We start from the raw sequence: 12,482 nt of genomic DNA, 5'->3' as shown, positions 1-12,482 counted from the left end.
TTCCCCTCTTTTTGGTGCCAGTTTTTCTTTCAACTTTACTTATACACTCGACTCCCTAGATTTTTGGAGAAATGAAGTCTTTTTCTGCCAGGGTCCCAAGTTCCTTCCTGCATGCCCCCCCACCCCCCACTCTGATGGGAAACTGCTCCTGGGTAACCAGATGATGTGCCAGCTCAGCTGATGTTTTTAGGCTATAACTAGAGCAGAGGAATAGGGTGGGTATCCCCTTGGGCTTTAAAACACAGTGGGTGCAACTGAAACTTTTTAAGGTCACTTTTTACAAAATGCATGTTTAGTGCCAGAATATAATTTTCCCCCTGGAATGCAGGCATTTCTGTTGTGATGTCATACTGTATGTTATAGCCAGTCTATAGCATTTTTTTAAGATAAAAAAAATTCACCACAGGCTTTTTTTTAAATTAAAAAATTAATAAATTATTATTAAAATTAATAATACTTAAAAACTGACTCTTGACAAAAAGGGCGAATTCCCCAACTTAATGTAGTCAATGTATGAAGGCCCTAACTCGCCAATGATTTCTTGAGTAGAAGGTCAAGGGAATCACAGGTCTGGGTGGAAGGGAGTGCTTTTTCAATGTCTACCCTGGTAGAAGAGCATAAAATTAAGAAGCTGCCTCAGACAGAATCAGATTTATACATTGTTTTATTCACCATGAACACAAAGCAGGAAACACGTCTCCATGGTTAACTGAACTAATTACACAATGTGGCCAAACTGTAAATTTTGTTAAGAACAATACACTAAACTTGTGAAAGATGGAGTTATGCACACAGATTTACCCCTTCATACTGTAGTTGAATTTCCACCAGAAATATTTTAAAATTAGAAGATTTAAATCTGGTTAAGTATTTTCAAGAAGAGTATTTGTAAACTATATCTTCACTTACACGTGAATTAAATTTGAGTCTCAAAGGTACTCTGACTTTAAGCTTGCCTTCAAATTGACATTTAGGAAAAAGTAAAAAAAAATGGCAGTATTGACAAATTATTTATGAAATGTGACCTTCATTTTCTGAATTCTCAAAATGAATCAGACTTGGAAAATGAGAAACATCACAGGCATTTGTGAATATTTAGTAGTGTTTTCTTGCGTATGCAAATAATTACTGTCCATCAGGTGACTGAAGTTGGGAAAATTTTGAATAAGATACATTTGTAAATTACCAAAACATGATTTCATTTGTATACTACCCAAACAACCACTTCAGGGTTACTGAAGTTTCAACCTGGCAGAAATGTATTCCGATTGAAGATTTAATAACAACTGATTTTGATGATTAGAACTCATTTTGGGGTAAAAGTGAAGACAGAATATTCATCTCTCCAAAAAGACAATGCAAATTTGACTCCCTTTTCAACTACATTGCAAAGCAGCATTTTCACCCGGACAGTAAGAAAATCAAAGCTTAGAAACTTGTTGGTGTTTGGTCCTGCTTTTGTAGTTACATCTTTAACTCCAAGGACAGAAAAATTAGTGAGTTCTCATTCAATAACAACAATCACACTGATTATCTTCAAAGATATTTCGCATAACATTTATGTATCTCTTTAAATATAGTCTTACTGTGAATTGATTTTATTTCAATGCTGAAAATGAATGAAAAATTGCAATTTTACTGTTTAGTGAATACACATTCCTGTGTGATTTTAGTAGTCTCCAGGAAAAAGCAGACACACCTTATAATGGGGGTAGCTCTGCCACTCCTAGATGGTAAACCAAAAGGTACAGTTTTCAAACTGCCTCCTCTTGGTTGTGGTTGTACCTCTAGGGATTCTTTATTCAGCTTCTGAACTATGCTTCTGTCTCCATCTGCTCATTCTGGGTTTTGTCCTCAGCACTCATTATTCTGGCTCTTCACTCCAGCAACAGTTTCACTAGAAAACCAAACCAAAGACTTAGCTTTTAATATTTATTAATTTCTGAAGGGCAATGGTTCATAACTTAAATATCAAATTTTATGAATTTCCAATATGATAGTAATTTTATTAGTATCTATGTTGAGGTACACTGTTGGAGGGAAGACCTCCAGTTTAGTCTTCAGATTGGCCATGGAACCATTAGAGATTAAAGGCAACAATAGCTACCATCATGCCAGTGGGAAGTCCCAGCACTTTTTCTTACACAATATTTTCAAATTACCCAACATTTATATTTTTGTCATGTCCACCTATTCTCAGGGGGGACCATTAATTCATAATACCTAGAAAGGCAATTCACAGTGCCTACAAAATTATAAATATTCTGAGTTGGGACCCTTAGTTTCATACGCTGACTTTTTTGGTAGTGGTTAATGAGCCCTCTGAGAACTGCATTCCAAAACATCCCAGCAACAGAGGGACAGTCACTTGCACTGGAATATAATGAACTTGGGATATATACCTATATACATAAATATCTTTTGTTCTCCCTAGGAAGAAGGGAATATTCTATACATTATGCATACGTACATTTGATAATTTCAATGTAATCAGAACAAAATTTCAATCCAAGTCTCCCAGTTCTAAATCCAGTGTCCTTTCTATTCTTAGCAAAGATCTATTTCCCTTACCTTTCCTCTCCAATACTTGTGGTTTTAAAAGTTAAACAATAGAAACTATATTAATAGTCCAACAAAGAGAAGGATGTCTTTGTTAAGAACAGAAAGAGCTGGAGGACCTGAATTAAAATTTTTGCTCATTACCTGCTGTCTATGTGATAGCAGCTACCTAAGGAGGTAATGAATTCCCTGTCAGAAGTTAAAGCAGATCCCAAATAAACATGTCAAGGTATGTGTGTTTGTTGAGGTGATGTGGCACAGAGGCTAGCTAGTGCGCTGAGCCTGGAGCCAGGAAGACCTGAGTTCAAATCTAGCCTTAGACATTTACCAGTTGTGTGACCCTGGGCAAGTCATTTAACCTGTTTGTGTCTTCTGTAAGATGGAGATAATGATAGCACTTACCTACGAGGGTTGTTATGAGGATCAAGTGAGATAATAATTGCAAAGAGCTTAGCACAGAGCCTGGCACTTAGGAGGTGCTATATAAATGTGAGCTATTATTTTTTATTGTTATCATTATTTGTTCTTTAAAGTTTACAAAGTACTTAGCCCACCCTAACCCTGTAGGGGGTAGGGTAAATATGATCACCATTTTACAGATGAAAAAAATCAGGCTTAGAAAAGCTACAAGACTAGAGGTGCTTATTTTCCCCTAGTTTCCATCAACTTTGAATTTCATTTTAAACCATTTTAATCAGTATTTCAGGTGCAGGGAAATAGCTTACTATTGCTTTACTTTGTATAATTTCAAAAAATTGAAGTGTCTGGGGATTTTTTCTTATTACTAGCATTTTGCATTTTCTCTTTAAAGTTATTTATAAACCTTTGGTCATTTATTCATTGGGGAACAGGTATATATACACCATATTTCTCTGTGTATTTGTCGCTGATTTTGTACCAAATTTTTTTTTTTTTGCAAAAAAGTAGCTTAAAAAATTGTGCTGGTATTAATCATTTATTACTAAACTATTTTTGGTGCAAAATTAAGATGCATGGAATACTTGTGAATATATGTTAAAACTGAACACTGACAATGCCTGTGTACTAAGAATTCTAGGCTCATGGCTCTGAACGTGGGGGAGACAAGTACGTATGCATATGCCACTGGTGAATACATTGCTGCGTTTACCTTTTAAGTGGCGTGATGAACAAAACTGTACCATGCGATTGTGATGAAAGGTTATAAACCAATTTTTGGACTGAACAAGCAAAACAAAACGGGGTAACGATTATGCAGTGGCGATGATTATGCAGTGAAATATGGTACTCTGATAAATCTGTATCAGTTCCACAATTGTTGATAATGTATTTCATAACCCACTCCAATGCCTGATTATGGTATGTTGGTGACCATGAGCCTTCAAGGCTATGCCAGAGGAAGATAAGCTCCAGCAGACTCTACTAAGCTAGGCTATACCTGAGTTAAGAGAAGGTTATCAACAGATTCTTGGCCACTCCGTGAAAAATATTTTTAGGTCAGAGGATTTAATGACAACCATCTATTACACAAAAAATAGTGGGAGAAACGGTAGACAGACTCATGCACTGTTGGTAGAACTGTGAACTGGTCCAGCCATTCTCGAAAGCAATTTGGAACTAGGTCCCCAAAGAACTGTACCTTTTGATGAAGAGATCCTAAAAAGAGGCCCATCTGTACAAAAATATTTATAGTCCTTTCCATAGTAGTAAAAAATTAAGGATATCCACCTATTTCAGAATGGCTAAACAAATTAGGGTAAAAGGAGTATTTTGTGTTAAAAGAAATAATGAAATAGACAAAATTTTAGAGGAAACTGAGAAAAACTATTAACTGATGTGGTCAAATGAACAGAAGAATTTTTATGAAAATAAGCAGAAGTGAAGGAGAACAATTTTTACAACAAAAGGAAAAACGTGTTTGAAAGACTTTAGAAATCTTACAAATGAAATTACAAACCACAAATGAAACATACTATGTGTATTTGTTACAAGGTTTCTCTCTTTTCATTTCTTTTGTTCTTGTGGGAAAGGGTTGGAGTTATGAGAATGAGAAAAAACAAATAATTGGGGAAAAATTACAACCCCCCCCCAACAAAACCTTGACAAGTATAGGATGGGGAAGGCATTGTTAGAAAGCAGTTTGTTCAATCCTCATCAAAATCTGGGGTTCTTGGTGGTCTGTAAACTCAATGAATCATCAATGTGATGTGGCAGCCAAAAAGCTAATGTGATCTTGGCCCTCATTAAGATAAGTATTTCTTCTAGAAATAAGCAAGTGATAGCACCTCTGTACTCTGCTCTGCTTAGATCAAACTTGGACAACAATTCATTTCAGGGAACCATAGTTTAAAGAGGTCATTGATAAGCTGGAGAACATCCATAGGAAGGCAATCAGGATAGTGAAAGATCTTCAGTCTACACCAGTCAGCACGGAGAAGACTAAGGGGAATAATTCAAATATATAAAGATCTGTCAAGTGGAAGAGAGATTAGACTTTTTCTGTTTGGCTCCAGAAGGCAGAACTAGGAACAATGTATATAATTGGTAAAGAGGAAAACTGGTTTGATGCTAGAAATAAAATTAGAGTGAATAGCATCATGGTAGTTCATTAGCTTGAAAACAATGCCATCTCCAGGATCCTGTATACCTGCTCTGCTCTAATACTCTGCCTGTCTCCATCTCCCCAAATACCATGTTTATGTTTTCATGAGTGCCGAGTACCTCCTGGGTTAGAATCCAGTGTGGCTGTTATGCCATCACTGATGAGGAAAGTAAACAGCTACAGAACTGCTGACAGTGCTGTTCCACTTTTCTGTTTCTTTACTGCTGTATTCGTTTCTTATGCAACTGTTCCTGGGATCATCGAGGCTTGAGTCTCATACCAACCTTTCTGCAAAACTGTTTTATCATCCCTAGCTTTTATGTTTAGAGATGACATTGTGCTAATTTTATCAAGGCTGATGTGGCAGGGCTTCCTCAATGAGAGGCATGATCACAGCCTAACAATTCACATGGGAAAAACAAAGCAGATAAAGAATGCTCATTATCTAGACCGGGGGTGGGAACCTGTCACCTCAAGGCCACATGGGACCCTCTAGGACTTTGAGTGTGGCCTCTGGGCCGAGTCCAAGTTTTACAGAACAAATCTTTTTTATTAAAAGGATTTGTTCTGTGAAGTTTGGACTCAGTCAGAGGGCTGCACTTGAGGACCTAGAGGGTCACATGTGGCCTTGAGCCTGCAGGTTCCCCACCCCTGGTCTAGACCATGACATGAAGTTGGATGAGTCATCTATTGAGACAGACCATCAGCACATATCTCCTGGACAGGTACTGCACTGCAAACAGAATTGAACCTAATGGGATTTAATTTGGGGAACTACAGTACTTTCAATAATCCCAAGCTGCACCATGAAATAAAACCCCATCTTTTTAACAGCAGTATTTTACTGGTGATGTGTATATGACTTAGAAGCACGGAAATACTTAGATTTCAGGATAGTCAAAACTATGGGTGACTCAAAGGGCAATGAATATACACATAATGGGCACAAATAGTCTGTAGCCTATTACCCAAGATAACTTCAGTGCAAAAAGTAGTATAAAGGATATCATCTAGGATAATGCATATTTGGAAAAGGAAGTAGGCCAGAATGTAGAAGGAGCAAAGAATAACAGGTAATACTGTGCTGGTAACAGAATATGAGAAAACCTGGAGAAAGGCCTTCAAGACATTTGGTAGAGCCTCTTATGAGCCTACGTAGACACACTGAGTAGAACAAGTATGTGGTATTTGTGGGAGGGCACATACAAGTTATACAGGATAAATGAGCAGGTTTCCATCTGTGCTGCTGGAATGAGTTTACACATTATTAAGATCATAAATCCATTAAAGATGGTCATAATGAATAATGAATAAACTTGAAATTGTCTTATATCCTTTTTGAGCATTGTGGACCAGTAGAGACAGGGAAGTATCTTGTACTTCTGTGTAACCCACAGCATGACCGATTCTTCAACAACAGTTGTGAAATGTGAATCATTGGTACTACTTTAAATTCATCTATCTGAATATTGATTAAATGCCTAATTACCTAGGCATTTAATAAATATCCCAGTCCTTTCCAGCATTATATGACACCACCCCCACCAAGGGCTGTGTCACATATCCATTGCATATACATGTGGAGCTTTGTCCTTATGGGTGGCAGCATCATGAGAGAGACAGCAGAATTACCTGGATCACTGAGAGCTGCTTGACTTCTTACGGCAGCGAGGCGCTATAGATCTTAGGAGTGGATGAAAAATTCAAGAGTAGAATGCTGATGGACACAGGATGTGTTTTCCTGCAGGGGCGGCAGACCAAACAAAACAGATCTGTGTAGCAGGAAGCAACAGGGAATAACATTAATAAGGTGTGTATTACCTGGGAAAAGCTGATGGGCAGAGGCTTCTGGGAGTCAGTGTGACAGAATGCAAAGAGCACAGGCTGGGATTAAGACCTTGGTCACAGGCCTGGCTCTGGCACCAATCGGCTATTGTGGTTCTAAGAAAATCCCTCCACTTCTCTGGCTGCAGGTTTCCTGATCTGCAAAATAAGGATCCTTCCAGCTCCAAAATCCTGTCTTCTACACTCCACCTGCTGCTACTCAACCACCTAATTGTTGGCCAAGTGGAAGTAGGAAATTCACTAACAAATCACTGAAAACCACATGAAGCATGAAGAAGAGACAGGAAAGGTCTGACAGGCACAGAGGTTTCAGTAAAATTACAGGAATGCTCCTTCTTTTCCTTGTCTTCTCTGGCCCCTTACTAGGAGTATTTCAGGATGCTGAAGTCAAGTGATTCCTCCACCCTAATGTACTTTCCAGACTAACTCTACAGCTGCTGCAATGCAGACACCTCAGGACTGGGTGGAAGGAGGTGGGTTTCAGGACAAGCATGGTATTTTTTAATCTTGGTTTTTCTTTCCTGCTTTTCCTGTCCCTTCACGGGTCCCAATGATTCTTAAAGGGCTTTGCTATGGGATAAACTGATCTCTGGAAGTCTTTTTTCATTTGTCCCTTCCTCTCCAGTCTCACTACTGTTCTATTCAAGCCCTAATTATCCTTCACCTGAATTACTGCAATCACCTACTAATTGATGTCACTGACTCTAGTATCTTCCTCCTCTACCTTTTGTTATACAACATTGGGATCCCAGCAATCTTTGTTTAGCCTATAAATTCTGCTGTAGCATTTCCCTCCCCCAGGATCATTCCCTGTGAATCCTTGTGGCTGCCAGGGAGCATACTGGTCCAGGGAGGCCTGTCTAAGGAAAAAAAAAATATCTGGAATCAGGGGAGGGCCCGTAGGAGGCCTCTCCTCAGCACAGCACACTGTGGCTATTAAATACTAAAGGAATAAAGGGAAATCTGGCACCCTAGTTGAATGTCTCCTTATAAATATTGATATTTTACATTGCTTTAAAGTTTACAAAGGACATTCCTCTACAACCCAGTAGTCAAAACCTACACCTGTGAAGGAAGAAATGCACACCAACTCCTGTAATGCAGTGGAAAAAATCCAGGACACAGAATCAAAAGACTTTTGTTTGAATCCTGCTACTTACTTTGTAGCTTTGAACATGATAATAATTAGACTACCTTATGCTATTGTGAGAAAGCACATTGTGGGGTGGCTAGGTGGTGCAGTGAATAGAGCCCCAGCCCTGGAGCCAGGAGGACCTGAGTTCAAATGCGGCCTCAGACAAAACACAAAACTAGCCGTGTGACCTTGGGCAAGTCACTTAACCCCAACTGCCCTGCCTTCCCCTCTCAAAAAAAAAAAAAAAAAGAATTGATTCCTTAGAGGAGAGAAAGCACATTGAAAACTTTGATGTGTTATATAAATGTGAGCTGATTACAATATTAGCTTTATCAATATTTTCTGCCACTAGGGAAAATAACTTCAAAAAAAGAAATGGAAAAATTTCTAATTTTAGATAGTTTGCTTTATATTTAGATTCTGAAACCTGACTTCCTGTAACTTTCAGCAACTGCTCTTAGGCCCATAGCTATCATCTACAGCAATCCCTTCATTTTATAGATGAAGAAACTGAGGTTAAGGGATTTGCTCAAGGTTACAAATCTAATCCTTCAAACATTTGAAGACAGGTTTCATATTTACTCTTCTCTTTTCCAAGCTAAGCACTCCCAGTCAGCTAATCCTCACTCACCATCCTGGCATTCTCCTATTTCCAGTTTGTTAATGTCCCTTCTAAAAAAGTAGCACCTAAAAGTGAACCCAGTGTCCAGAAGGGGTCTGACCAGTGTGGTGTACCAGGATGACTATCCCTCTGCTCTGGATGCGGTAGGCAGCTATATCCCATTGTGGCTGTGATCCCTTAGAACCCTGAAAGCTTTTCACAACAGCCATTTTATATCCACATCTCTGTAATCCTGTATGTGCAAGTTTTTACATTCATCCCTATTAAATGTGATTTTGTTAGCTAAAACCCATTGCTCCTGTATACAGAAATCTTTTGGGTTACCAATTCTACCATTTAGTTTATTAGTATGCCTCTTCTTTGTGTTGCACAAATCTGTTAAGTATGCCACCTAGACCTTCATCTTAAATCACTAATAAGAATGTTGGGCAGAACAAAACAATGAAAGATCCCTGGTTGTTGGGAGGGTTAATTCCACTATAAAATCCCTCCACACTGGCAAGGATTCATTAATCAATTCTCTGTGGGTCCAGTTGTTTAACCAGTTCTGAACCCAAGCCAATATTTCTCCATTTTGTCCACAATGAAATAAGAAACTTAGTCAAATACCTTAGTGGGTTCATGATGTCCATTGCATTCCATGACCAAAAATGGAAATTTGGATAGTTTGGTACAACTTGTTCTCAAGTCAATTCATGCTCACTCTTATGATCACTTCTTCCATTTCTAAGTTATCACAAACCATTTCTTTAATTAGTTCTAGAGGCTTATGAGGAATTAATGTTAACCTCTCAATCTTCCTGTTTTTGAACATTTGGACATATTGCTTATCTCTCATCTTTTGGTACCTAAGCTCCCCACCATTTTTTTCAAAAATAATGGCTAACAGATTAGTTGTATTTTTAAGTTATTTCAGAATCTTGGGGTATAGTAGTCCCAGACCTTGTGATCAAAATATTCATGCTTTGTGACAAACTGTACCAGGGTCCCCAATCAATAAACAAGTATTTACTGAAGATCTGACCCAGGGTATCTGTCATCTCTAATATACTGTCATTTGATTCTATTTGTCACATTCTAGTTCTGTGACAAATTTAGTATTTAGAAACAGCACTGGTCTTGGATTTAGGACATGGGTTTGAAGTTCATCTACTAGGGAATGAAGGAACAAATTATGGTATACAAATGTGATGGAATACTATTGTACTGTAATAAACGATCAAAGGGATGGTTTTAGACAAACCTTAGAAGACTTGCATGAAATGATGCAGAGTAAAGTAAGCAGAATCCAGAGAACAATTTATTCAACAATATTGTAAAAATAACTTTGAAAAGACTTATGAACTCTGATCAACAGGAAGACCAACCACAACTCCCAAGGACTCATGATGAACATGCTATCCATATCCAGATAGAGAGGTGATGGACTAAAGAGTGCCAAATGAGGAATACAGTGTTTTCTTGTTTGCTTTTGGATATGGACAATACAGTAATTTACTTTGCTTGACTATTGTTGAGTTATTTTAGTTGTGTCTGACTTTCCATTGACCCCTTTTGGGGTTTTCTTGGCAAAGATACTAGAGTGGCTTGCCATTTCTTTCTCCAGCTCATTTTACAGATGAGGAAACTGAGGCAAACAGGGTTAAGTGACTTGCCTAGGGTCACAATGCTAGTAAGTGTCTGAGTCCTGATTTAAACTCAGGTTCCCCTGACTCCAGGGCTGGAAAGCTCTATTAACTACTCTAGCTACTTGACTAGATATGTGTGTAATAGGGGTTTTGTTTTTCTTGCTTTCTCAGTGGGTGGGGGATCAAGAAGTGGGACAGAGAGAATTTGGATCAGAAAATAAAATTGAATTTTAAAAAAGAAATTAAAAAGGAAATAATGAAGGGGATGGTTTCAGAGAAACCTGGGAAAACTTATATGAACTGATGCAGAATGAAGTGAGCAGAACCACCAGAATAATTCATATACTAACAACAATCAACTTTAAAAGACTTAGGAACTTTGATTATCACAGAAAAAGGTTATCTACCTCCTGGTAGAGAAGAGATGGACTCATAGTGCAGACTAAAACATGGTATCTTTTGAAAACTCCAAGGCAGGAATTTATTTTGCCTGACTAAACATGTTTGTAACAGAGGTTTTATTTTTCTTTCTTTCTCAATGGAGGGGGCGGGAAGGGAGGAGTTGGGAAGAAGAGAAGGTGGATCTTCATTTGAAAAAATTTTTAAAAAAATAATAGCATACATTTCACAGGGTCCCTGTGAGAATCAAATGATATACTGTACAGAATGTACTTTAAATCTTCTAATACTATGTAAACGTCAGCTATAAGTAGCATGGACAGTGCTGGGTTATCAAGACTACTAACTATAGTAAGAGCATCTCCTGAGAAAACTGACCAGATAAAAGGTCCAGTTCTGAAAACTTTTACTCCCCTGGCAGAACTCTCCAAAGAAAGTGTTTTGGTCAAAGTGTTCCAAAATGAGGGGGTTCTACTACTTTTCACAGCCCTACCTGTCTGGTTTAACCCCTTGGCTACTATAATACCAAGCACCTAAAATATTCAGGTGTATACCAAGGATAAACTTACTATTACCGCGCACGTAATTTCCTAACTTCCATCAGTCCTATTCTGAAGGCTACTTGTGTTAGGAAAGGGTTATAACAGTGCAGTACAAGCTTTCGGCAGCTCCAAGCCTTTCGTAATGAAGCCCGACATAACAGTCTTGTTAAAGCCTTGCGCTCCCCGCAGTACTCGTCAATCCAAAAACCCCGGCTTCCGTGCTGTTCTTAGACCCTGACAGCGCCGTGCCCTCTGGCTCTCCCTCCAAGCCCGAATCAGGTCGTCGCTAAACGCCGTGCCTTTCCTTGAGGATCACCTCCTCCGACTCCGCCTGCGGCTAGTCCGCACCCCCACCTGCTCTCCTGCAGTCTCCCCCTCAGACTGTGGGTGCCCCAGGAGCTCAGGGCACGTCTTCGCTTTTCTCCTTCCCTCCAGCATTTAGCCCAGCGCCTGGCACACAGCAGGCGTTTAAAAGATGCTCGCTGACTGGCAGGCTCGGGGGACAGTCCGCACCGCCGTCTTATCAAGGCTCGGAAGGGACACGTTCCCTGGCTCCCGCCTTCCACGAAGCCCGGCCGAGGGGAGAAGAAGTGAAGGGGCGAAGGACCCAGGCTCTAATTCTAGCTCTGCTCCTGCGCTGGCCGCGGGACCTCCGAGCCTCAGTTTCCCCATCTATGCAAAGGGGAAGCATCCTATGTGCCCGGGAGGGTTGGGACCCGAATGCGGAACGGCGTGGAGCTGCGGTCCAAGGGTTGGGCCCTGCGGATCTCGGTTCGAATCCCGGTCTCGGAGGGCCTCACTCTGGGCTGCCGGGCTAGAATGGGGCCGACCTTCCCCACCACCACCAAGGGCAGGCCCTGGCTCCCTCCTCCGAGCCGATCGCGGGTCCGCCCCTCCCCCCCGCCAGGGACCATCCTCCGCCCCCTCGGACCATCTCCTCACCGTGTGGCCAGACACCGAAGCGATGCTCGGACAAAGGACGCGGTCCTCGGGCCTCAGCCTCAGCTGCGAAGCGACTCCCGGGCCCGCCCGCCGGAGGGATGCAGGCAGAGAGCAAGAAACAGGCGGAAACCGAGCAACAACACACCCTTACTCTCACTGGGGGGGTGAAGGGGCCGGGCGGCTATGCGCACACAGGCATTTCCGGGAGTCAGTCACTCACTCCTGGGCT

The 12,482-nt window shown here is 40.3% G+C and overlaps 1 long non-coding RNA gene across 1 annotated transcript; it reads right to left on the bottom strand.

Annotated features, from left to right (window-relative positions):
* Positions 1-646: 646 nt before the first annotated feature.
* On the bottom strand, positions 647-12,477 carry LOC138151155 (uncharacterized). The gene is made up of 3 exons (XR_011165750.1): positions 12,254-12,477; positions 6,773-6,912; positions 647-1,897 (listed from the first exon to the last, which is right to left on the bottom strand). It is a non-coding gene; the product is annotated as an uncharacterized lncRNA (long non-coding RNA).
* Positions 12,478-12,482: the final 5 nt, after the last annotated feature.

This window comes from Petaurus breviceps, unplaced genomic scaffold (genome assembly GCF_028583685.1).
Source record: "Petaurus breviceps papuanus isolate PSGF00001 unplaced genomic scaffold, PetGlider_PUasm1.0 90895, whole genome shotgun sequence".
In the NCBI taxonomy this organism is placed as follows: domain Eukaryota; kingdom Metazoa; phylum Chordata; class Mammalia; order Diprotodontia; family Petauridae; genus Petaurus; species Petaurus breviceps.
This window is presented reverse-complemented; position numbering and strand designations above follow the sequence as displayed.